Source organism: Rhodnius prolixus, unplaced genomic scaffold (assembly GCF_049639745.1).
Source record: "Rhodnius prolixus isolate KJV_2025 unplaced genomic scaffold, Rpr scaffold_1, whole genome shotgun sequence".
Taxonomy (NCBI): domain Eukaryota; kingdom Metazoa; phylum Arthropoda; class Insecta; order Hemiptera; family Reduviidae; genus Rhodnius; species Rhodnius prolixus.
The window spans coordinates 33,198,384-33,224,004 of NW_027411581.1; the positions used below are offsets into that span (position 1 = coordinate 33,198,384).

Below are 25,621 nucleotides of genomic sequence, written 5' to 3' on the forward strand. Positions count from 1 at the left end.
AGGAATGCCATTTTTATTCTTTATAATTATCTGAAAACTATCGAGATCCAACAGTCGTTCGAGATCATTAGCATGAGTAGCTGCAGTCGAAGAGCTGTGGTTACCACTCCTGATAGCAATATACGTAGGTCCTGAATAAGAAACATCTTTTATTTCTCCTTGGCCATGTTGTTTGATAACAATGCCAGCATAAACTGATGGAATCAATTTATGTCCACCAGCAATTACCCAGTCATGGTCAGGAAGACTTACTCTATATTGTAAATGCATTAAAAGTGGAGCTTGAGCTTTAGCTGCTGTTTTTCCTATTGGTACTCGCGCTTTATCGTCTTGTGAGATAAATGCAACTTGATCAGGTCCAAGAATTGAAGCCAAACATTCTAAACTTCTGATCGTCGCCATACAGAAGTTCTGATCAACATGGCTCTTGTGTAAATCAGCTTGAGGTCGTGAAAGTTTTACAGGAACAGTCACCACATGACGTTTTCCTTCGAGAGAGCATGAGTTTCGTGGTAGCAAACGGAGATAAGTAGCAGTTCGCGATAAATTGAAACCAGCTTCCGAAAGTTGCTCCCGCAATTGGTCAAGAGTTTTACAAGCTCTAATTGTCTCAGAACGACGTCGAACATCTGCAGATGCGTTATGAGACGCAATTTCCACAATCGACTTTAAGATTTCAGGCTGATCAACTTCTATTCTTGGGCGTCCTGGCTGTTCTCTAATTTTCAAAATTTGTGCGTAAATAATATTTGTATTCTCACTACAAATCAACTTTAACCGAGCGTTGCGTTCATTTCTGAATGCTTGTTGTCTTTCTGCATTCTGTTGTAGAGTCTTTAACTTCGATTTTTCGCTCTTTAAATCCAACCTTAATTTTTTAATATTACGACAATTTTCGTCATCACCAAAACCTGCATCACGTTTCCCTACTTCAAAATTGAGTTGACTTTCACATTCTTGAATTTTTAATCGTATCGTATCTTGAGCCGGGGTTGTAATTTTCCGTTTCTTTGTACCTATCATTAAAAAATAATTTATTGATGAGTCAGTTACAATTTTTCGTGACAAATATTTATAGCATAGGAAACTCGACAATCTATTCTCATATAATATATAACGAGATATCGAAAGTATATATAATAAAATAATTTTACCAGTCGTAATAGAAAGAACTTCATTGTTATTAGAAGTCACTTGAGAACTCGAAACATTGAGACTCGAAACTGAAGGTAGCGAAGAACAAGATATAGCTTGTGTTGAACAGACAGAATTTGAGCCTGACTTCTACAGTGAGAAAATAATTTAATTACAATGGTTATAGTAAAGAAGAAAAATTCATAGCAAAATTTTACTAAACATATAAAAACTATCATTAATTATATTTAAAATAATCAAGTAAAAAACAAACCTTTAAAAAAAATAAAATATTTTCAGATTTTTTTTGCATAAATAAAGAGGTGTATTCTCTTTAATCTGTGCTTTGGCTTTTTCAGCAATTTCAAGTTTTGTGTTGCAAGACTCTTTCAACTCTTTCCATATTTTATTAAGATTAATTTGAGCTTGCTGTGCTGATATCTCTCGATGACTTTTTTTATATGCATCGAATAATTTTTGATATACTTTATTGATATCAGGATTCATTATATCAATAATAATTATTATTTTCGTACACTCTGAATTATTACTATTACTTCCTCTGTACAAGAACGGTTCTTTAGTCGGCCAAAGACGTTCTATTTCATCGCTAGTTTTAACGTATGTACAAAAAGAAAATGGTACATGTTCTTGATATTTCGTTGTGTATGAACTCTCTGGAGAAGATGTGCATGTATATATTTGATTTAAAATGCACTCAAAATCTGCATAAATCACAAAATTCACTTTTAATTAATGTTCAACGTTTTTGAATTTAATAATGGGCTCATCAGTTGGGAGTTTAACGGCTACTGGGTCATTATCATTGCAATATATACCATGTTCAGTTAATTTTTCGGCTGCAGTTCTCCCATGCTGATTGTCAAAGTGAGTGAAACATCGCTTACATACTTTAATCGCACCATTATGTCTAGTTTTTTGATTACGTATTAATTTCTCAAAGTCCTTAATACATACATAAGCTTCTTAAGAAAATCTATATCCCAATTATTAATATTAAACTCTTCTAGTATAATAAGTTTATGAAAATTTAATAGCATATCGAAAGGATAAGCAATCCTACTACTAGGGCTAAAAAATACCAAATCAATTGTTTTCGGTATTGAAAACGCTGTTTGTGTAATATCATGTGAGCTTGTCGGGGTAGTGGGGAGAGAACACAAAATAATTACGAAATTAGTACACTCTTTTATTTACAAAAAGGAAAATGAAAACATAAATGAAACTCAAAAGTAAAGGAAAACAATCTTCTCACGCTAGTACACAGTGATAAGGCTTCAGCCGGAAGTCCCGTCTCGTTGTCCGTCCTGACAGCAGAATTACCCTGACTCTCAGCGTCCTATGTGACCAGTCCGAGCTCTAGGCCAACACTGCCCCTCCCAGCTCGGTCATATTCGCCCCACTCTCTAGCTCTCTTCGGCGCTGCCCCACTTACAATCATTCTGAGTATAAGCATTATTATAAAAGTACTCAAATACTTTATGTCCAGTTCCAGAAAAATCATTAATAGTAATATCTTTAGGAAAACGATAAGTTCCAACTTGAAGATTTTCTTTGTATTTAGTATTATAATAACCACTCAATTTATCAAACTCGCATTTAGACTGTCCTGTATTAAAATGACGAACGTGATGAATATCAAAACAATAATATTTGCAACACTCCTGCTTGTACTACAAAAACTAGTACGCATTTTCGTACCTCGCCTCATCTTATATAGACTCTCTGCCTATAGACAAACCTACCGGGGACGACAAAATCTCCGAACTATACGGCGACGACGATGCATAATGGGCAACCCTAGTAGAAATAGTAATAGGGTCTTCTTCCGTAACCTGAAAGCAGGAATGTTCGGCATGAATAATTTTAACACGGTTTATAAATTCCAAAGAATCTAAAGGACGGTAATTAGACACCATTATAATCGGAAGTTCATTTTGATATTTATGATTAATAGTCATAAACCTGGCCACTTTTCCCATAAAGACATTTTGATGTCCCACGGGTTAGGTTTACCTTTGACATATTGTTTTATGTCTAATTTTCCTGTAAAAGGAATCGTCCCTTCATCTTTGAAATCAAGACAGATTTAATATAGTTCTGATTGCAATTTTTAATAAACTCATTATAATTGCAATAAATCCCACAATCCTTACATAAAGGTTTTGATATAATCGTACCTGTTATGTTATCACAATCATATTTTATTAACCCGAACCAAAGTCCAGGTACTTTAGATATACTATTATTCCATTTATACATGATATCACCATCTTCAATAACACAACTCTGAAAATCAGTTATCAACACCTCTCCATACACAACTTTGAAATCACCATAAGATTGGCCAGTCAACAAAGTTGCGATGGTGACCATAATATAAGTCATCTACATAAGTTCATCTACACACAAATATTGTTCGGTTTCAAGTTGCAAATATCTTTCTCGAATAGTATTATACAAAGGACAAACCTATCATTATTGGGTTTCGGTATTACCAAGTTATTTATAAGATGTTAATTTGTGCGCTACTGAAAAAATCTGTCCCGAGAAATATTCTCCAAGAATAAGTTCATTTTTATGCTTGTGTCCCAGAACATCCGCACTCTTGGAAATTTCAATGCACCAATTGCAATGTGGAGCCCAAATAATACTTCTATTTCCTCCGGGGTTGCATTTATGTATTTCAGTAGGTTTTTTTGTACTGCATATAAATTTGTCATCTCAGCTATTAATTTAAATGATGATTTTGGTATACTACCATGATCAAAAAATAACCGGAATTTATTCATAAAAAGAAAAGTACATGTTTATTCTTCAAAATTCAAGTTGTCCCCTTCAAAGTAGTCCCTGTCGGCTGCGATGCACTTGTGCCAGCGTTTGAACCACCCCTCGAAGCTTTTCTGGAAGTCGGTTTTTGGTATAGCCATTAGTGCCTCCAGCGATTTTAGCTTTATTGCCTCCACACTCTCAAAACGAGTTTCTCGTAGTGGTTTTTTGAGTCGATCGAATAGGAAGAAGTCACATGGTGCCAGATCAGGTGAATTGGGCGGTTCTTGAATGGTATTGATATTGTTTTTGACGAGAAACTCACGAATAATCAACGCACTATGAGATGGCGCATTATCGTCATGGAGAATCCACGAGTTGTTGCCCCACAAAGCAGGTCTTTTTTTTGCGGATAGCTTCGCGTAACTGTTTCATAACTCCTAGGTAATATCCCTTGTTGACTGTCTGGCCTTTTAGGAGGAATTCATGATGAACGACACCATTGTAATCAATGAAAACAGTAAGCATGACTTTTTTCTTTGATTGAAATCGACGTGGTTTTTTGGGTCTTGACTCATCTTTAGCTCGCCATTCACTTGATTGATGTCGTGTTGGCGTGTCGTACTCATACACCCACGTCTCGTCACCTGGAAACCATCTCTTTTGAAATTTCAGCGCGATGCAATTTTTGCACGAAATTCAGTTCTTTTGGCACCAATCTCGCAGACTCAAATCCTCATGCAAAATGCTCTGAACGGATCCGAATGATATGTTGGTGGTCTCAGCTATCTCCCTTATCGTCAATTTGCGATTTTCGATCAACAATTGTCGGATTTCATCGACGTTTTCATCAGTTTTTGATGTCGATGGCCTCCCAGGACGAGCATCGTCCTTAACAGCCTCACGACCACTTTTAAAGCGTTTATACCACTGGTACATCTGTGTTTTCGATAGAGCATCGTCACCATAACACTTTTGTAACATTTTTAATGTGTCGGAACACTTAATTTCATTTTTATAGCAAAATTTAATGCAAGAACGTTGTTCAAGTTTTGAATCCTTGTAAAAATCGCCGCGACGTAAAAACTTGATGTAAAGAAATCACTTTCATAAAGGTAAATGAACAGCTGATAAGCAGAAGCTTGGCATGAGTGTCCGTAACAGTGCTGCCAGCGTTACACAAGTAACAGAATTCAAAACCGATAAGCCCGCGAAGATTAAATTAAAAATTCCGGTTATTTTTTTGATCATGGTACAATCCGACTACTTGGCCCATAAAAAAACCAAATCGCGCAACCCTCTAATAAGGTTAGCTATTATTGTACTTTTCCCAACATTAGAAGGGCCGTATAGATACAAATGCTTCTTTTTGTAATAATAATTTGTAGTAACAAAAGTGTCGTGCCATTCATAAACCTCATTCACCATCCAAAATCAACGCGAATATCCGGGTAAATATATGAATAGGAAACCTTAACTTTTGAGCGCACTTCTTCATACATATTTATTAAGAATTTATAATTGTTTCGATGCTCAACCACAAACTTATGGCTAAAACTAAATTTCTCCATTTTAAGGAAATAATACAAACATTGCTGTCTCATACTAAGTTTCGAGACACTAACATTGTATAAAGAATATTCGTCTTCTTTAGTTATGTATTTCAATAAATTCCGCTCTCATCTAACTGACTGAACGTCTAAATGAGTAACATCAAATATAGAACGGAAGTATTCACTTATTGCAGTCAATAATAATTTTTCATCAAACTTAACGTAGCAATGAATATGATGCTCACTATTACGTCCGGTTTGTCCTTTTCTAAAGCAATGTAATAACTGATAACAGAACCAATTCGCGTATATAACTCGCTTAATAAAAGCTTTTCGTCGAATTTTACAGAACAATGAATGTGATACTCACTGTTACTGCCTGACTGTCCTCTTTCTAGTGAAATACAATAAGATATAACTGTACAGAAAAGTTTTATATTTAATAAAACAAGCTCACGAATATAACTCGAAGGTTGTTCAACTCCAAGTGGTAGAGTAAAGAAACACTGGGATATTCCACCATCTTCTACGAGCAAAAGGTCTCGATAGACCTGCAATTCTTTGTTCGTAACCTTCAACGGATAAATTGCATCCTCTTCATCAAGTGCAAATACATTTATGGAAATACCGTTTACCTTCTCAAATTTCTTAATCAGATGAAGTAGTGTGGGAAAGGCCATACAAGAAAAATCATAATTGTGAGACACTCGCTTGTATTTACTAACTCGTTGAGGATCTTTATCCACATATTTGGCTAGCACTGCATATTTGAAACATTGCTCATCATAGTTCTCTAGATTTATGCAAGCTTTCTTAGCTGCAATCGCGCCAGGAAGTTTTATATAAGTTGACCTAATTGAATTGAATAAGCATTTAAAATTGAATAATTATTTAGATCATATTGATGTACCTGTTGTTCATTATCATTATGATATTAAAACTTATGTATTATAAAAGCTAAACGAACGCAAGTAGATATTGATGATGCTGCACATCATGACTGTCTAATGGGTGGTGAAGATATATCTTTATATAAAGGAAGAGTAGATAAAGAAGCATTTACAATTACAAGAATTAATAGATTGAATAGTATTAAACGTGCAGATGATAGTTATAATAATTATATAATAGAATGTGTTGAGCAATGTCATTCTATAACTATTTTAGACCATACACCTCCCAATTCTGGTCATGCACAACCGTCATTACTTATTGGTATTTTACCAATTCAAAGTAATGCTCCAGATAAGGAATTGCAAGAATATGTTACTGCTTGTGCTACATGGGAAGTTAAGACCAGAATTGAGTTACTTACCGATTATCATCAAGATTATATTCATAATTCTTTATATGGTCCCAGTAAAACACCATTTGGTAGTAAACTATATGGTATTGGTATGATGTATAACAATAGTACATTAGGATTTGCACCAGGATTAAATTAAAGAGATATATATTTGTACATAACCATGTATTTGATCATTTTAATATACATATATGTCTTAATAGATCTAAATTCAAGTTATTAATTACATCAGTTGCAGTTTCTGTATGATCTTCTTCTAGTGTTGGGTGCATATATGGATAGTCAGACCCAAAATCGTAATCGACGATATCATCGTCTGAACCTGGCGCTGTATGCGCAGTGGATGAATTTGTTAATAATTGAAATAATCCTAATGGATGTATTTCAGACGATAAGGTTTTAATATTATTATCAATGCGATGGTCCCAATAGAACCTACGAATGCGTGTTTGAAATTTAGGTGTTTTAGGGAAAGGATCCCGATTACATGTATCAATTACCGGTGTACGGTTAATTAAATTTTGTGATTCATATTTTATATTTGCCGGTGTTGGTGTACCGGCAAATAATAATTTAAAATTTTCTAATGTCATTGGTTCAACATTTGGTTGATCAAAAATTAATAGATTACGGCGCGGACAATCCTGAAATGGAAATTGAGAAAAACGATTACTGTTACCAATATAGCCGGTATTAATCATTAATTTTCCTACAATGATGGCAAACCAGGTTTTACCAACACTAGGAGGACCTCTAATTAATAGGCAATTGGATTTCTGTGTCTCGTGTTTTAATAATGAGAATAAAAATGGAAGAAAATTTACAGTGTCGTGTGTAGACATCTGCAATGATAAGATGGTGTATATAAATGTAGCAGGGTCTGTAATTGACATTAATGTGTGTGGTTGTGGATAGTATTGGATATACTGAACGGATTCAAGATATTCCATTAATTCTAGTAATGTTTTGGTTGATAAGGTTGTGCGATGTATTTTTAATGCATTTTGGAAAACAGGATCACGTTCCGTAATAAATTTAAATTCACTTTCTAACCATATGGCGGAAGATGTAATGTCATGATCTGGGACGATTAAATGTGTTTGTAACCACCGGAAAATCGCCTCAATGGCATATTGTTTTCGAGACCACGCGTAATAAGCGTATTTGTGGTGTGTGTTGTAGTGGGTTTAAAATACCCGTGCATATTTCCTGGTGCATTTGTAACGTTGTGTTGGGTCCATCGTCTTTGCCTGTTGATATGGCATAATACGTAGTTGTACGAGGCTCAATCCAGGCGTTGCCATCGATCGACGTTGCGAGCCGTTGGCGCCCTTCCATCGTTGTATAATATTGGAAATGCTTGATGTAGTTAGATAAACGTTGGAAGTTTCCTCGTCGGATGATTCGTCTATTATAATGTTGCTTGCGACCTGTTTTGTATCGTTGTTGAATTGCGTTGATGGGTCCGCAGCGACAACTTTTATTGGAATAGGCACAATCATGGACCAAGTGGATGTGTGGGGTGTCGGTTGAATGTTTGAAACAGTACCAGAATCCATCTGGTCTGATGAAGTCAAGTACTGCTGTAGTGACGTCGTCACAAATTGTGTCAAAACGTTCAGATCGTCGAGGGAACCAGACATCATGAAGGATGAATCGTCTGGTTCGTCTGAAAAGATACTTTGAGCATCGGTGGTGTCCAGATTGGTATTCGATGAATAGATCTCCAGCATCTGGTTCCATAATAGTTGGAGCGCTAAATGATCGTTCATTATCTTTAATGATATTGTTTTCAATAATGTTGGTACCTGAAGATGTGCCACAAGTTGAAGTTTGATGTAGGTGCGTATTAGAGTCCAGATCGGTTTCAATGAAATCTTCCTTTTTGTTGTTGTTGTCTTCATTCGTTTCATTGGAGGTTCTAGAGCTTCAAGAATTGCTGGATCTTTCATTTGCGAATGTGGCAAACATGTATCACACTGGCAATTTGTTGTATGTACGTCTTCGATAGTATCGGATGTAGACATCTGTAAGTATACACTGCATGAGTACATAGCTTAATAATACAACAAAGCATTGTCAATACGTATACAAACATAAATCGTGTTCTTTCCAGCACGAAAACGATCAGTCCGTAGAGGATATGGATAGAACGAGAGAAATCTTGTACTATAATATTAAGTGCAGGGGGCGGAGCGGCCTTAGGGAGCGTACCCGCAAGGAGCTGGCGAATCTGCTGGTGGAGGGTTTTAATTTGCTGCACTCCCTCCAGCACTTGTTCCTCCGAAAGCTCCTCCGGAAGGGAGGCAGCCTCCATATAGACTTCCACGCGCTGAAGAAAAGTGTTGCATTCCTCCGCAGCATCTCCGCGATAAGGGGGTGATCGCGGAGCACCTCCACGATCTGCGCCCGGATGCCAGCCCCGCACCAGACGACCGAAGGCCGCAGGAGTCAGTGCACTCACTCCCTTGTCTCGCTTAGTGGCCATACCTTGCAGGAGATCGCAAGGAGGGGGGTAGCTGATCCGGAGTACTTCAATGATCTTAGAGTCCTGACTTACTTTATGTCTAGAGCACTCCGCTTCAAATTTAGCTAACCATTCCGTTGTATTTTGTTTATTTCCACTGAAAACCTTGGTTTGTGAGATTATTATTTCGTTATCAGACTTTAATTTTTTTTATAAAATTTATTAAGCAAATTCTAATTGAAAAGATTTATTTTTGCTAGTTAGTGCCCTTATAAATAAGGGAGAGTGTAAGAGGATTTATCAACAATTTTTTCATTGATCCTTTTTGCGAAAATTTTCGGCAAAAAACATAACAATTTTCGGTTATTTTCTTTTACAATGACATAGATACTTTCCCCAAATTTCGTATCTATTTTATTTATACTGATAATGGGGTAGGCTATGTTGAGAGTTAAATCTCTCTCGGAAAGGTATTGGGTCTCTTCTTCTTCTGCTATTTGGTTTAATAAATCCTTTAAATCAGACATCTGAAAACAAGGAAATTAAAAGTAATAACTTCTAGTTACTATAGGCTCTGAAAGTAAAAAAATTAAAACCTACAAAATGGTGTACTAACAGTGATGTGGGAGTTTTCTTCAGCAGACACAAGACAGCAAACTCAGTAAAAATACTAGCTGAAGGTGGTATATAAACACAATAATATCCCCCACCAACTCGAATTTAACTTGCAATGGTAAATGATTCTTCCAGTACTTTAAAAAACCTATCAAGTTAGGTAGATGGGCGATAGTATTTTTCTGTGTGACTAGGAAAAATTTAATATTAGCAATTTCCATAATGGCGAGAGATAATTTGCACTTTTTCAGTTAGTGCTGAAGTAATGTAATGTATAAACAATGTAATGTATGTGGAGATGTGATTGGTAATGGATCCGCACTTAATATTTTTATACTTACTTGTAATTCCCATTGTGTAGAACTTATTTACTAAAAGATGAATTTACATTTTCTAGTAGCGGTAGCTAAGTATTAGAAATAAATTAATCTTTTAATAATGAATAATAATTAATTAATTAATGTTTGCATTATAGCATGTGACATGTAGGTATATACGTATTTTATCATAGAAAGGTGCATGCTGTTGGTGGTCTTGAGGGAAACGATGACTGGAGTTTTCACATATACAGATATAATATACTGATTTAATATTCAGATTTAATTGTTAGATATCTTCGAATGAAAGGGGTCCTTACCGAATAAGCCTCCGGGCAAGCTCAGATGAGATTGGCGGTTCCAAGCTCTTACACAGCCAATGTTAAAGCACAGTGCCTATTTACAGCGATGGTACAGAAATATTTACAAGAATATATAATATACATAGAAATTCTCATTTCTTTAAAAAATGATCATCGGAGGATGATATTGACGGAGATCTTCTAGCCATGATGGTTTTCCTCGGATAACCATAGATTTATGGGTAAAACATCTCAAAGAAAACTGTTGCATGCTGCAGTTGTACTTCCACCGGGGAGGATCCGTTTTCTTTACCCCCACCCCCTTAGCTTGTGGAATTGACCAATCTTTCTCATTTAAGTTGATAACTGTTTTTTTTTTTTAGTTGTAAGCTGCAAACCTGTACCACTCGCTATCTTGAGATAATAATCACAAACTGACTATGTCACACTAATTCTCATAAACTAGATTCCTCTACTCCTTCTTTGAACAACATGTTTAATTCTTTGTAATGCGGTGGGTTAACCAAGCAATGTTCGAACAAGGGCATGTCCAACAGTCTGCTTTGAATTAGGTGTGGACCTCCACACTCCCTTCTAATCTACATTACCACCCCTAATTGTATTTAAAGAATACACAGCATTCAACTTTTCGAACATGTTATTAACAGATTCAAAGTTAACGTCTTTAAGAGAGCTCGGAAAATTTACACAAGAAAAATTATATTTACTCTCCAATGATTTGTATTTGTTTGGCCGCCCCAAATTTTTCCCATCAATAAATTTGGCCAGTATTGCATATAAAAAACATTTATTATCAAAATTTTTGACATTTATACATGCCTTCTTGCGCTCAATACACCTAGGCGAAGGTGATATGTTGAAGCTTACTGAAACCAGTAACCAACCACTCTTGGTTCTTTCTTTCTTTAATTTGCTGAAGGCTATATCTAGAAAGCTGTTGACATCATCAGCTAGGTAGACTGCTTTGTTAGATGTTTACAACGCCTTTTCCATTTTCTCTCCATGTATATTTTCAAAAGTGCAGTCCACCCACAGATTAAATTTTATGGATGAATGCGTTACCAAACTTAGATGAATAATGTCTAGAATTTTTGAACGCAGTACCGCAGCGAAAGTGTTAAGTGGTAAAAACAGTTGTTATTTGGCACCCCCCTGCTGATCAAATCCCTCTAGGAGAGGGGGACTAAACCGTGAAAGGGATGTGTATGTAGGAATTTATCTCTATTTCAACATTCTAAGGAGAATCGCACACCTCACGCTCCATCGGCACAGCTATGGCGCAAAAGGGTTCAACACTCAATCGGGAATATCCAAGTGAAGAATGTCTTCAAATCTTTGGTTCATGTCCGCATGAACAGCCGTTAAGTGTTGACAGTAAGCAAGCAAATCTTCATCTCTTTTTTTGCAATTTCGAAAGATTTGGAAACTGAGAACGTTCTCCTCTTCCCAAGTTTTGTTCGTACAGAAAAAGTATCGGAACAAACGGAGATTTTACGGTTTTAGTTTTGATTAAATTTAATTGGTCACCTAGAAGTTTCAAATTAGTTTCGTTAAATTTGGCAAATAAATCAGTCATATAGGCTAAGATTCATATAGGTTATTTTATTAACTGCTCTAATCTAGTGATCCACGCAAACGTTCACTAAGATTTTTGGCGACTAAATGATGTCGATGAATGACCCAATGTACTGAAAATACGTTCGGTACAGCTTGTTTTAAGTAGGCCAGAAAGCCTCGGTATTTTCCTACCATTGCCGGAGCACCGTCAGTAGCAACAGAAATGGGTATAGCTTTTACATTGAAAAATCTTTTTAATTCGGTTAATAAAGCTTCAACCTTTCGTATCGGTTTCCAAACAGAATCTAATAAGTTGTTCATCCCCTGCTTGGAGGATTCTTTTTTTTGTATTCGTCAATTTGTAAAACCGTCAAACGGTACCGCCAAGAAAGGGCGGCACACGCCTTAACATTATATATATTGTTAAATTAGAGTTTTAAATATTTGATTTGAATGGTAATCTCTAGGATAATAAAATCAGACATTTTTGCTGTATTAAAATGATTACTATCACACATATAATTTAATACAATCGACAAAATTTATTCCTTTTTTTCGATACATTGAATAGTTGATTTCTTAACAGACGACAAATTTTTGAGATATTGTGAAACTTCTAAGAGAATATCTTGTCTTTCACCTTCGTCTCTTGTTAAAAGCGGGTTATATTCTTGAATTAAGGCTCCCCTCTCGGCAATATCATTAACCACCTTTAAATATGAAATTTTTTTTTCGCTTGAACAAAAGAATCTAACGATGGCCAATCTTCAACACTTTGTGATAAAAAATAAATTTAAACTTCCGTATCCCGCGAAATCTTCTAATTCTTTGGATTTGATGTCTTGTATGTTTAACACTGCTTTTAGCTGCCTTGTAGTTGGAGGATGATCAACATTTCTACATAATATTTTCGCAATTTTAAATTTTGTAGAAATGGACACGTTATCATCATACAAGGCTAACCAGACGAGTTCCTCCGACGGGTACCATAAGTGTCGTATAAAATTTTCAACTGCTTTTCTTGAATCTTAGGTATCTATGTCAGCATAAGGCAAAGTGTCCACATATCGTCCCCCTAAGCCAAACTTAAAATTTCAAATACTAAACTAAAGTAAAAAATTCCCAAAAAATTAACCTAGGAAGTTCTTTTAGATGGCAACAGATGCTGGTATCGTAATTGGACAAAACTATATAACTTTACCTTTGAATAATAAAAAAAGCTAATCTTGCCCATTTTAGGGATTTTAAAATAGGAGTCCTAATTTCGTCCCCTTATTAAATTAACTAATTACTATGTATTTTAAGCCTTGGGCATAGAAATCATCCGAACTGTCATCGTCATCAGTCGATACAAGTGGGACCTGACTCTCATCCTCGCTAGAACTTGAATCACACTTCTTTCTTATTTTCTTTGAAGGAGGTTTCTTAAATGATGTTCCAGGCTGGTCCGATTCAAGGTTCAGTCGTTTCTTAGCTTTTCATTTTTATACTTTATTCTTCTGGCGTTCTTCTAGTTGCTGTTTTTTCTCTTGTGAGGTTTTTAACGACTCCTTGTGGGGGGTTCCAGTCACTAGAAATGATGTGCCAGCTCTGGCAGAGGTAGATGTTTGGATAGAAGGTACATCCCTGATTTCCCGTGGACTAACTACTTTTGACGTACCATTCCGGTCGCTCTCTTCATTGTTCCCTTCAGAGGCAGTCTCTTCTTGCTGCTCCGCCATTTGGGATCTAGCTACAAAATCATGTTCTTGAAATATCTCTGGGTTAAATGGTTTAATTCCAGTTTTTTTAAATCCATTTATGGCAGTTTCTAGTGTAGCAGCGCGTAAATACACAATTAGAAATAAATTTACATAATTTAAATAATTAATCAAACACATAATTCCGTCCCTTACATCACACCCTCTTTTGAAAAAGTGGCTATACTCACAGAGTATGCCACTTTATCCTTACTTTCCTACACTACACTTCACTCTAATTCAGCTGCTGCGCCCGGGGTCGGCTGACCTCTGCTTCTTATGTATGCCAACTCCTGGGATGACAAGCGCTGGACCTCCGGGGTGGTTAGAGTGGGGCGCTGGGTCAATCCCATATCCGTGGCCAAAGACACAATTTCATTATCTAGAGATTCCACAGGTTTGGATTCAATCGCCTCAAAACCAGATTCGACGAGGATTTCAGGCCAGAGCTTCTTCCATGCAGAAATTAGAGTTTTTTTTGGTAACCCCGTCCCACGCCTTGTCGATTAACTTGAGGGATGTAACAATATGGAAGTGGTATTTCCAAAATTCTCGCAAAGTAAGGTTTGTCTCTTCAGTCATCTCAAAACAATGTTCGAAGAGACCTTTGGTGTACAGTTTCTTAAAGTTGGAAATTACTTGTTGATCCATAGGCTGAAGTAACGGTGTAGTATTAGGAGGCAGATATTGAATCTTGATAAATTGAAATTCGTCAAGAAGATCATTTTGTAGACTTGGAGGATGAGCGGGAGCATTGTCCAGTACAAGCAACGCTTGGAGCGGCAGATTCATCTCCAATAAATATTTTTTCACAGAAGGACCAAACACTTCATTTATCCATTCAACAAAAATGTCACGTGTCACCCAAGCCTTGTTATTGGCTTTCCACATTACATTTAGTTTGTTCTTGTGGATGTTGCATTTCTTAAAGGCTCGTGGAGTTTCCGAATGATACACCAGCAATGGTTTAATTTTCAAGTCACCGCTTGCATTAGCACAAAACAGCAACGTGAGGCGATCTTTCATGGGCTTGTGGCCGGGTAATGCTTTTTCTTCTTCTGTTATGTAGGTTCGCTTGGGCATTTTCTTCCAAAAGAGACCTATCTCGTCACAGTTAAAAATTTGTTGTGGCAAGTAACCCTCGGAAACCAAAAGTTTTTTGAAGTCGCTGACGTAGTTCTTAGCTGCCTTCTTATCGGAACTTGCTGCTTCACCGTGCCTCATAACGCTGTGAATGCCGGTTCTTTTTTTGAATTTTTCAAACCACCCACGGCTTGCTTTAAATTCTTCTTCGTCTGTTGACGATCCTGGAGTTTTCGTACGGAGATCAGTGAAAATTCGTTTTGCCTTCTCACACATTATTTGTTCAGTTATAGTGTCGCCTTGCAATTGTTTTTCATTTATCCAAATGAGAAGTAATCTTTCCAAATCATCAAGGATACGTAACCGCTGCGTAGACATTCTTGTATCGCCCTTTGATGCATCTATCTGTTTGATTTTGTCTTTATTCTTGAGAATAGTGCAAATCGTTGATGTTGATCGATTGTAGGTGCGTGCTAGATCAGCCACACTTACACCATTTTCTCGTTTCTCAATGATTTTACGTTTCAATTCTAACGTTATTTTAATTCTTTTCAAAGCCATTTTGTTAGAGGGATAACAAAATAAACACAATAATATTTAAACACAAATGTCACTATATGGACTTCCCCTATCGACAGTTCCACCTCTACTGGATTAAGGGCGCTTCGCGCCTCTTTTTTCTTTGTACTAACCTGTTTCTGTTGCTGAATTATATTTATTCAAACTCGTTTAAAAATAAATACGGCTCAACTCCAACATATTCGGTCAAGCCGATTCTTCTTAGTTTAAGTTTGCATTCATGATTCAATGTGTAGACATTTTCTAACGAAATTACACCAGGAAGAGGATATGATAAGCCACCAACATTACGCATACATTTATTACGCAAATCGTATGATTCGTAACGTAATGTGTAACCTTTCCTGTTAACTATATCCTGAATAAGACTGTAAAGTCTTACATAATTTCTTCCTGATACGTTTTCATGGAATAATTCCAAAATATCAACAATATCATTCCATGGAAATTCGTTGATTCCAACGAAGCAAGCAAACTTCAACCTATTCGAATAATAATTTAAGTTAAGGCAGGCCATAACTTCAGTGAATAAGCGGCATTTAGTTTCTCAAAACAATTTATTCTGCGGTTTTCCATCTACAAAAAAATTAAACACTCACATTATACAACCTACCACTAAACATAAACCTATAAAATGCTCTAACTCTACAAGTAATATAAGATACAATCATTTGAGTGCCATCCTTAGCGTTAACATCTTTTTTCTCGCCACTGTATGGGCGTATGTATAGCAAAGGTGGAGCTTTATTAACTTTTAATTTACGACAAAATGCGCCAAAACTTGCAGACTCATTTAATATATCCGGAGCATCAATAGTATTAGCCTTAGGATTCCATTTAACCCTAATCCTTGTACGAGGCGTAATAGTTCTCCTTTTATAAACATTAGTAGACGAATAACCCATTTCAACCGTTTTCGGGATAGAAAATGATGTTTGTGATATATCATTCTTAGTATAAGCATTATTCTAAAAGTACTCAAATACTTTAGAACTTCACTCATTCGGTGAAGTTCGGTTTCGACTGTATCAATGCATTAGATACGTGGAGAATATGAAACGCAAATGCGTAAACAGGAATGACTAATCGAAGAATGCGCAGTTTTCAATGAGTCAGCGAAAACTGCGCAGCCAGCGAAATGTCATTAGAAAATTATCGTTATGCGAAACATCGCTCACTATAAGAATCAATTTGTTTTACTCGTTATGCGAATTACTCGTTAAGAGAGGTGCTCGTTATGCGAGGTTCCACTGTATATGAATTGACAACAGCTGCATCCAAAAAGTAGAACAGTATGCTGTGCCACCATTTTTCACTACGTCGGTCAAGTATATTATAATTGGCCAATAGTTGATCAAATTTATCCACTGCATTCATGTTTGCATTGTAATCAATAATTAACGAGGGACAAGCAACTGAAATATTATCTCCATTTTTATCCTTTCTCTGTACTATTCCCACCTGATTTGGATCATGATAATTGGATAAAAGATATGCTTCCCTATTATCAATCCATTTAGTGGCATTAATTCCTGTCTAACTAACTAATGATGACATATATTGTCCTCGTCCTTTGCTCTTGTGAGAAGCGAAGGATGGTAAAATTTCCTTTTTTTTATTTACAACCCCGCAAGCATTTATTTTCTTTTCCTTTAAATTTTCCATTAGAGTAACACTAGTAAAATAATTATCAAAAAATAATTTGTGTTCTTTTCCTCCAATATCAGCAGTAAGATAATTGACAACTTTTTCTCCAATATTTTTTGTTACTTGATTGTTAATTTTGCCTGTATATACAGTGACTCCCAGTGAAATTGATACACTTGAGTAGATAAATAAAAAGCCCTAAAACACCATAACACTGCCACCCCCATGTTTCCCAGTTGGGCGGAAATTTTGATTTGGCAAGTTCTTCTCCTGGTTTCCTCCACAGATAGGAACGTCCATCGGACCCGAAAATATTAAATCTACTATATTACAGTAGTACAAAACTCGGGGTCCTTTAATAAACATTCATTTGCAAATTATACTCTAACTGAAAGGTTTCTTTCGCGCTACTCTTTCATGAAATTTGTTTCTTCTTAGCACACGTCGGACTGTTTCTGGACTTACTGACTGACCTAAACGTTTTGATAGTTCTACGGCTATTTTTGGTGCACTCAGGAATGGATTTTTTTTTTCACTTCTCTAAGGATCCACCACTCATCCCTGTCATTTAATATTTTTTTGTGGATTTAGTTTTTTTCCTGGCAATGGGGTTTTCCTTTTTGTACCTCTCCACTATATGCTGGATAGTTGAACGGCTTTTTTTAGTTATTTCGGCTATTTCGTTCAGCGATTTCTCATCATTAATATGTTTAATGACCAATTCATGCTCTTTAATAGTTGTATGTACTCCCATTACTGGAAAAGTTCAAATAAACGGCAGATATTGTCTCTGAAGAGAACCAAATGATTTCGCCAGAAGAGTTTAGAAAACAATTTAAACAATTAAACCAGAGGAGAAAACAATTTGAAGTAAACAAATACACACATATAGGGGCAAAGAACGGTGTATCATTTTCACTGTGAGTTTAGTCAATTGTAAAAAAATGGGTTTATTCTTATTAATAAATCATTGGTTCATTTTTATTTGTTTTCACACAAAGAACATATTACCAGGATGTTTATTAATTGAAATAAATAATTTTTTTTCAATTAAATATAATTTTGATCTACTTATTCAACAATTTCTAACAAATAACCTGGTGTATCAATTTGACTGTGAGCCACTGAATATAAAATTTGTAGCAGTAGCCAGATTTATCAGCCAACATCCACACCTTATGTCCTCTTTTAATTGGTTTTTTGGGAAGATATTGTTTGATGCTGCTACGTCCTTTAAATTTTATCATAGATTCATCAATGCCTAAATTTTCACTGAGATTAAAGTTGTTGGTGAAATTGTTTCCTATCTTGTTCAGGAAAGGCCTAACTTTGTACAGTTTATCATAATTAGGACTGTTTCTAGGTGGCATTAATGCATTGTCATTTAGTTGGACGTGAGACAGGATCCATCCAAATCGATTTACATTCATTAGTGTACTGATGTATTCATTTCTAAATACAATCAAATCAATAATGTCATCAGATACAAATTGGCGACGCGATGATGTGTTGAGCTGGGCCAGAGTTGGAAGAAAATATTCCAGGTGATGCTGGTTTGCCATTTTTACGCCATTGCCTAATCATCTGGGCTTTGTGCAACTTCATCTTCATTTTCCCATTCATCATCTGAACTAGAAATGATCATCGTTCTCTTCATCCGCGTTCTAATAATTTGATCTTCATCATCACTGAGATCAGCGTTTGATTCCGGATCTGAAGGTATTTCTTCAGAAATTTCGGTTTCGGTGTCAATATAAGACAGCAATTTTCCACTCTTCATGTTTGCCATATTGAATCTAAAGAGCAAATAACTTTATATAAGAAGCAAATAATAAATTTATAGGCTTATAAATTAAAAAAAATAATTTAAGAGAATTTAGGGAAGGGATTAGCTATGAGGTTAGCGTACTGGACTCCCACGCGGAGGTCCCGGGTTCGAATCCAGCTGCTGACCCTTAGATTTTCTCTTCCTAGGAGCTTCTTACAGCTCACTGTCCGGAGGCCGGCAGTGCACTGAAAAAAGCTCCGGGCGCCAATAACCTGAGATGTTGACGCGCCTTAAATCATTAAAAAAAAAAATTTAAGGGAATTTATAATTTATTTTATTATATATAATAACTTGCATGGCGGGATGCATACAATCCCATCACTTCACTGCTTCAAAATTAGTATATAATATCAAGTAATCGATTTTTTAAATTATAAATCAATTTGTTCACTAATAATAATAATTTTAAGAGAAAAAAGAATACTTACCGATATGAAAAACAACAATTCACTGCATCACACACTGGGCCAACCTTAATCACTTTAGTACGCACTACTATTGATGCCTTTTTATTAGTATAAAATTTTTTTCACTTATTTACGCATTTGGTGGACTTCGGTCATAACACTGCCAACTGAATAAAACCTTTAAATAACATATTAAACTAGAGTTTTTCCGCAATCTCATGGTCGAAAAAGTCTGTTCGCACACATAAGACGACGCAAACATCGCCATAAGCTTTCGGCAGTGCTCTATAAAAATCTAGTTTTGTGGAATTCAAGAACAATTGCTTTAAATGGGTACTGCACTGCATTTCAATAATTTCCAACTGCAATTCTGCAGATACATTTTCCGGATCTATATTAAATGGCATCGAGAAAACATCTAGCGATGATTGAATGTTCAATTCCTTGGTATAAAAATCAATGCTCTACACCTGGAGCACATATACTGTGCAAACATGTTTGCTAATATTAGTAACTATTTGTTAGAAGCATATAATAATAATATCCGAGGTACTTACAGTAGCCATGCGAGTGCCATCAATTATTTTTTTTACAATTAAAATTTTCCCGCTGGAGTAACTCCACCATATCGGGCTCCACTCCAACGAGAACTGTTTTGCCATTCTTACCGGGAATAACAGAGCGAGTATGAAATTTTCTTCGCTCCATACCCCGTTTACACTTAGCAACTAATTCCAGCACCGCATTTAGGATTAACATCCTGCGGCAGCCAGATATAGAATTTCTTTAAAGGGGGCTGATCCCCAGGTCCGATCACACAATAACCATGGTGACCCTTCACCCGTGGACCGATCCCCTTCAGAACAGGTTTGAGCCAATCAAGTGTCTCCTTGTCCGCACAAACGAACCGGACACACCCATGCCTCAATACATTAGAACGGATTCTCGGAAAAACCGAGCCATCTGTTTTAAAAATAACGAGATCAACCGCATTAACTAATTAATCGAGATCTCCCTTAGTCAACTCCATGCCGGTATCCTTACACAGAACCCGAACAATGGAGTCCGACGCTGCTACCTGCCCATAAGACGGGCGTGGATTAGAGGGGCCTGCGATAGAGACAGCAGCCTCCTTCGGTTTTTTAACAGCAACCATTGGGGAACTACCCTCTGACCTGGGCCGTTTCCCACTGGCCACCCAATTGATTTTTTCAATTATAGCACCCAATTGATTACTCTGTAATGTTGATGGTTGTGTGAGTGCTATCCTGTAATGATTTCATTGACAAACTTTTTATCAAACGTGTATATTGTAATCTTGTTTACATCCGTTAATAGATTGTTGATTCATCACACAAAACTAGAAAGCCTGTTTTACCTAAATTAGATATTACTTTTGATAAAATTATATGATGAGGATTTTGTAGGATAAATAAAACATTATGTCATTTAGAACGTACTTTTTATTGTATCACCTGTGGAAACAAAATAATTTCCCAATTAATATAATAGAGACAAACATACTTTAGTTTTATTTTACTAGATTATCCTCTCTCACCATATGCATGTACTATAGAGGGCGATTTTGGCGGCGGGGGTCCACGCTGTGTATAAATAACAAACATAATTAGGAAAACTAGAAACAAACACATATTTCAGCTTTTACCATAGTTAGAAACACTCACATGAAAGGCACCAACGTGTATATTGTAATCTTACACAAAACTAGAAAGCTTATATACTAGATATTACTTTTGATAAAATTATATGATCAGGATTTTGTACGATAAATAAAACAATGCTATTTTGAATATTTATATTTATTGTATCACCTGTGGAAACAAAATAAATTCCCAATTATTATAACAGAGACAAGCATACTTAAATTATATTTTACTAGATTATTCTCTCTCACCATAAGCGGTTGCTAGTGGTGATAATGATGAATTTGATGCTGGTGGTGGCGGGAGTTCACGCTGTGGATAAATAACAAACAACGTAATTAGGAACACTATAAACAAACACATATTTCAGCTTTTACCTTAGTTCGAAACACTCACATGAATGGTAACAAGGGACCTAAACACCCCGCACACCTCCTCGGCGGGGTCCAATTACGAGGAATGAATATAAGTGCACCACACCGGGTGCACATATACTATGCACACATATGTCTGTTAATATAAGTACTTCTTTTGTTTGAAGTTCATAATATTAATTACAAAGGTACTTACAGAAATCATTCTAGTTCCATCCATTTTCTTTTATTTACTATCAATTTTGCATGCTTTTATATACGCCTTATCAATGTATAACAACATCCTGCCCCCCACCAAACCTGGGGCAGATATAATAGAACATAATGCAAACACTCTATAAAAAGAAAAAGTTTTGAAGTGGATAAGAATTGATAAAGGAACTCCAGACAGCAGCACCCCGTTCCACTGGGGACTTGTTAGAAGCATATAATAATAATATCAAAAGTACTTACAGAGGCCATAAATGTTCCATCCATAATATTTTTTTACTATCATCCAGTCTAGCTTGCTTTTATATATGTACAACTTATCGATGTAGGAAACATCATAATCTAACGGAAACAGGTGTGCATGCATTCCCCACCTCATAGTTTTAAGTTCAATTAAAAAAAACTGTCTTCAAAACACAACGTATTACTCCAGGAAGAGCATATGATAGGCCACCAACATTACGCATACATTTATTACGTAAATCGTAAGATTCGTAGCGTAAAGTGTAACCTTTTCTATTAATTATATCCTGGATAAGACTATATAGTCTTACGTAATTCCGGCCTGAAACATTTTCATGAAATAATTCCAAAATATCCACGATATCGTTCCATGGTATTTCGTTGATTCCAACGAAGGAGGCAAACTTCAACCTGTTAGCATAATAATTCAGGTTCATGCAGGTCACACCACTTCCAGAAAGTAGGCAGGCCATAACTTCAAAGAATAAACTGCATTGAGTTTTTCGAACATATTTATTCTGCGGTTTTCCATCTACAAAAATTCAAACACTCACATTATACAACCTACCACTAAACATAAATAATAAGCTCTAACCCTACAAGTTATATATGATACAATCATTTGAGTACCATCCTTAGCATTAATATCTTTTTTCTCGCCACTATATGGACGTATATATAGCAAAGGTGGAGCTTTGTTTACTTTTAATTTACGACAAAATGCACCGAAAGTTGCAGAATCGTTTAGTATATCCGGAGCATCAATAGTATTAGCCTTAGGATTCCACTTAATCCTAATCCTTGTACGAGGCGTAATAGTTCTCCTTTTATAAACATTAGTAGACGTACAACCCATTTCAACCGTTTTCGGTATTGAAAACGCTGTTTGTGTAATATCACTCTGAGTATAACCATTATTATAAAAGTACTCAAATACTTTATGTCCAGTTCCAGAAAAATCATTAATAGTAATATCTTTAGGAAAACGATAAGTTCCAACTTGAAGATTTTCTTCATTGTATTTAGTACTATAATAACCACTTAATTTATCAAACTCGCATTTAGACTGTCCTGTATTAAAATGACGTATATGATGAATATCAAAGCAATCTATAATCCAAAGAACGCTCCAAAGTTTAGCTTTACCATACAATTTAGACAAAGCACTAATAGTATCTGTATTATTATCGCAATCGTATAATATATAATTTATCCATTTAAAATTGTGGTGATCCTGGTCACAGCCACTAATTGTCGCAACACTCCTGCTTGTACTACAAAAACTAGTGTGCATTTTAGTACCTCGCCTCATCTTGTAGAACCGTTGCCTATAGTACCGGAGACGACAATATCTCCGAACTATACGGCGGCGACGATACGTAATAGGCATCCCTAGTAGAAATAGTAATAGGGTCGTCGTCCGATTCCTGAAAGCAGGGATGTTCCGCATGAATAATTTTTACACGATTAATAAATTCTAAAGAATCAAGAGGCCGATAATTATGTACCATAATAATGGGAAGTTCATTTTGATATTTCCGATTATCACAATACTTACGATTTATAGTAACCACATCACCAACCAAACGTTTCTTTAAAAAGTCTATATCCCAATTTTGAATATTAAATTCTTCAAGTACAATAAGCTTATGAATATTCAATAACATATCAAACGGATATGGTATACGACTACTAGGACCATAAAAGACCAAATCACGCAACCCTCTAATCAAATTAGCTATTATACTTCTCGTACCAACATTAGATGGTCCGTATAAATACAAATGCTTCTTTTTATAGTAATAGGTAGTCGTAACAAATGTATCATACCATTCATAAACCTCATTACACCATCCAAAGTCAACGCGAATATCCGGATATATATATAAGAATAAGAAATTTTTACTTTTGAGCGAACTTCTTCATACATATTAATTAAGAATTTATAATTGTTTCGATGCTCAACGACAAACTTATGGCTAAAACTAAATTTCTCCATTTTAAGGAAATAATACAAACATTGCTGTCTCATACTAAGTTTCGAGACACTAACATTATATAAAGAATATTCGTCTTCTTTTGTAATATATTTGAGTAAATTTCGTTCTGACCTAACAGATTGAACATCAAAATGGGCAACGTCAAAAATAGCACGAAAATATTCAGTAATCTCAGTGAGCAACAACTTATGGTCAAACTTGACATAACAATGCAAGTGGTACTCACTATTCCTTCCTGATTGTCCTTGTTCTAGTGAAATACTGTAACTAACAACTGAACAAAATAGTTTAAGATTTAAAAGAAACAACTCGCGTATGTAGCTGGACGGTTGTTCAATCCCAAGTGGCAGCGTCATGAAAAACTGGTTGGTGCGCCTTGACCGTTGACGCTCGACCTTGGCAGTAGAAGCAGCTGCAGACGTGGAGGGGGCGGGTATAGAACTTAACGAGTTCATTATGAATGTTTTCAGGACAATCCTCGGATTGTCTCCGTTAGCTTTGATACTACCCGTTCCCCGAGTGTGCCTTGAACTTCACCCGTTTCTGTAGGGTTGAAAGGCTGATCCTGTAGTACAGCCTGTGAACGATTTTCCCTAGCAACTGGCGTAGAACTGAAGTCGTCTCGCCGGGAGCAAATGCTACTTCCGGAATCTTGTTTGGGTTGAAGGGGTAAATGCCACACGCTTCAAACCCAGCTTTTACATTTTTTGGAGTAGCAGATTTGTCCCAAACAGGTGTGATGAAGACATATCTAAACCTCTGTTGGTTGAATTCTCTTTCTTCATAGGCAGTCCATAAGTTCATGTGCTCATCATTCCAGAATTTCTCAAATGGTCCAAACACGAACTTGTCAATTGGCTGAAGTTAGTGAGTGATGTTACTGGGAAAGCACAGGAAAGTTACACCTACGGACTCTTCAGTTAATATGTTTTCAGCTCTAACTGGTGCAGGCAAGCTCTCGGATGAAATAACAATGTATTTCCCTAGAATGTATATACAGTTAGGAACAAAAGTCTACATACTTCTGAAAATAAATTGAGTGTGGAATAAGAGCACGTAGGAAAAAAAAGAAAGAATTATAATTGAGTGCAGAAATTATTTTTTATCATATTTAGCAATAAGAATACGTACATTTCTATCAAAAAAAGTTTGTACCTTAGTCGTAATAAATTATCAGTATGAAAAAAACAGGAAAATAACGAGGGATAAAAGTCAACGTACGCTAGAAAAAAGTACACATAGAATAAGGAAGCGTGGAAAATTCAGTACTTTGTTGCTCCCCCTTTAGCTTTAATTACTGCAATAAGCCTTCGAGGCATAGAGTGGACTAGATTTTTTGTGGTATCTGCAGCTACTTTATTCCATTCCGAAATAATTGCATTTTTATTCTGAATGTTATACTTGCCGATATTCCGCTTAATTTCGCTCCATAAATGCTCAATAGGGTTTAAATCGGGTGACTGAGGAGGGGTATGTAACTGTCGGGGTGCATTATAGAGCAACCATTCCTTCACAGTTTTAGCTGTGTGCTTAGAGGGTCGTTGTCCTATTGAAAAATCCAGTCATTCTTCAAACCTGACTTTTGTACAGAGGGTTCTAAATTATTTCTTAGGATGTCTAAATAGACAAATCTATCCATAGTTTTCCCACCCGAGCTCCCCCAAACAATCACACCTGTTGCTACGATATTTTTCTATTTTAAGCTTTCATTTTTTTTTCTCCATACTTTATAATTTCTATCATTTCCAAACAAGTTAAATTTAGATTCACCTGTAAAAAGCACTC

General features: G+C 36.0%; 1 protein-coding gene across 2 annotated transcripts in view; it reads left to right on the plus strand.

The window, feature by feature from the left end:
• abo (de-etiolated protein 1 abo) overlaps positions 1 to 25,621 on the plus strand; it is an 84,860-nt gene that overhangs the window by 47,806 nt on the left and 11,433 nt on the right. The window lies entirely within an intron of this gene.